This window comes from Corythoichthys intestinalis, chromosome 11 (assembly GCF_030265065.1).
Source record: "Corythoichthys intestinalis isolate RoL2023-P3 chromosome 11, ASM3026506v1, whole genome shotgun sequence".
Taxonomy (NCBI): Eukaryota; Metazoa; Chordata; class Actinopteri; order Syngnathiformes; family Syngnathidae; genus Corythoichthys; species Corythoichthys intestinalis.
Window position 1 is genome coordinate 7532642 of NC_080405.1, and position 3058 is coordinate 7535699.

Below are 3058 nucleotides of genomic sequence, written 5' to 3' on the forward strand. Positions count from 1 at the left end.
CTATGGGCAGTAGGCAGGGGACACCCTGAACTGGTTGCCAGCCAATCACAGGGCACAAGGAGACATACAACCATTCACGCACACACTCATACCTACGGACAATTTAGAGCGTTCAATCAGCCTACCATGCATGTTTTTGGGATGTGGGAGGAAACCGGAGCCCCCGGAGGAAACCCACGCAGGCACGGGGAGAACATGCAAACTCCACACAGGAAGGCCGAAGCCCGGGATTGAACCCTTGATCTCAGAACTGTGAGGCAGACGTGCTAACCACTCAGCCACCGTGCCGCCTAGTTAGGAAATGATTAACAATTTTATATTGTAAATCCAGACATTTATTCTGGAAGCTTTCAAAATGTTTCTTTAGTAGTTTTTGGTTTGAAAAGGTTTGAAGCGAATAGTGTATCACCTTAACCTACACATCCACTGCGAGAACCAATCTCCCTAAAACTGAAAAAAAAAAAAAAAAAAAACTTAAATTCCCTTGTTTTCAGTGTAGATCTACTAGAAATAATTGACATGATCTGCCAGTGCGTCAAATAAATTTTACTCAGATTTCTTGAAATTAGAAAAATAGCTGGCTGAAAATAAGCTTAACGGACTAATTTTAAGCTAAAAGCTTCTATATTTAATCTAAAAAAAAACTTGTTTGTCAGAAATGTTCTTAGAATAGATATTGTTCAAAACATTATTTGACAAAAATTTTTCCTGATTTAGGTGAAAAATGACCGACTTTTAGATTTTTTAGCTTAATAAGAACAAATGATATTATTTACCAAAATTAAGTGGAAGAATCATGAATCTGTTAAGAAAATTATTCGACTAGATTTAAGAAGAAATATCAGATTAAGATGTTATATTGTAAAATTGCAGTGTGAACGTTAGTATAAGCCAATACAGATTTATTTTGCATTAATAATTTAGTCTATCAATTAATTAGGTTCTTATTGGTGACAAATGTAGCCCTGGCCGCTGTTCACCCAGTCTGTTTGGTCTTATTAATGTCCCGTCCCCAGCAAAAAGTGTACATGCAGGTTATGCAGTTATATCGTCCCAACCAATATTGAGACCAAACCTACGCCCTTGCACACAATATATACGTATATCAATATATATTTATTTTATTTTAATATATATATATATATATATATATATATATATATATATATATATATATATATATATATATATATATATATATATATATATATATATGTATACACACACTGCTGGCCAAAAGTATTGGCACCCCTGCAATTCTGTCAGATAATTCTCAATTTCTCCCAGAAAATGATTGCAGTTCCAAATCCTTTGGTAATAATACCTTCATTTATTTTGCTTGCAAAGAAAAACACAAAAGAGAATGATTAAAAAAAAAAAAAAATTAAAGCATTTTACACAAAACTCCAAAATGGGCCGGACAAAAGTATCGGCACCCTCAGTAATAATACTTGGTAGCACGACCTTTAGACAAAATACGAGGGGCATTCAAAAAGTAATGCACCCAACTTTATTATGTACGAACAAATTATAATAGCAACATGTATTATACATCAAAATAAAGGTACAAGTGTGAGGATTACATTTTTACTCCTCCACATAGTCTCCACCTCTCTCAAGAGCTACAGTCCACCTATGAACGAGGGCATGTATACCAGTGTTGTAGAACTCAGCCGGGTGATCTCTAAGCCAATTCTTGACTGCAGTTTTCACTCCATCGTCATTGCCATATTGGTTGCCCCAGAGTCCTTCTTTCATTGGACCAAAGAGGTAGTAGTCTGACGCCAAATCAGGAGAATATGGCGGGTAGGGTATCAAAGTCCATCCAAATGAAGTGATGACCTCCACGGTCCTGATGCTTGTGTGAGGACCAGTGTTGTTAATAACGGCGTTACAATATAACGGTGTTACTAACGGCGTTATTTTTTTCAGTAGTGGGTAATCTAATTAATTACTTTTCTCATCTTGGCAACGCCGTTACCGTTACTGAGGACGGAAAGGCATGCGTTACTATGCGTTACTATATTGGTCGAAAAGTCTGAGGGAGACGGACTCACCGAGACGACAAAGCAGAGCAGGAGTAGGGAGGAGGCAAGAAAGTTGTGACGCCGAGCAAACGCGATGCTAGGTAGCTCCAATAATACATGTTGTAGCCGTTAGCCTACAAACTACGCCCGCATGTTATGGTAGATATGGTAGACATGGTAGATATCACATATACTGTACATAGATATAACTAGATGCAAAATGACAGACATGGCACTAAATGAGTTAGTAGACAGCCGCCATCTTAAAGCAGTAGACTTTTTAGGACGGCTCTGTTGTAGAGAACCTTCCTAGCGAACCTAAGTAACTAAATCTAAAATACTTCTAAATCGGCAAAATCTTGACTTGAATCTATCTTTAAATGATGAAACAGTTTTAAAACTTTCATATGTCGAAAGTAGAGAGAAGGGAACTAATGCAATAATGGGAGCAATTTTAACAACTTTTAACAGTTGATTCAGGGTAAATTAGGGTAAAGAATTGGGCTCGGGCCAATTGTACCAAAAACCTTCACAAAAAACTTCACATAGTGTGGCCAATGTTTTTTTTTTTTTTTTTGGGAGGAAAAAATAAAAAAAGTAATTATCACCAATTACTTTGCCAAGTAACTAATTACTCTTACATTCAGGTAATTGAGTTACTAACGCAATTACTTTTTGGGAGAGGCAATTTGTAAGTATAATTAATTATTTTTTTTCAGTAAGATTAACAACACTGGTGAGGACGTGCATTGTCTCGCTGGAGGAGCACATTTGCCATGCCCAAGTTGGGCCGAACACATCGAATTCTTGCTTTGAGTTTCATAAGAGTCTCAATGTATACCTCAGAGTTAATGGTTTCCCCCTTCGGCAAGAATCCACAAGGATTACACCTTGAGAATCCCAAAAAACGGTAGCCATAATTTTGCCAGCTGACTTTTGGGCCTTGAACTTTTTGGTCCTTGGTGAATTTGGGTGACACCATTCCATTGAGCTCCTTCATGGTCTTCAGTACTGTTTTTAAATCACTGTAA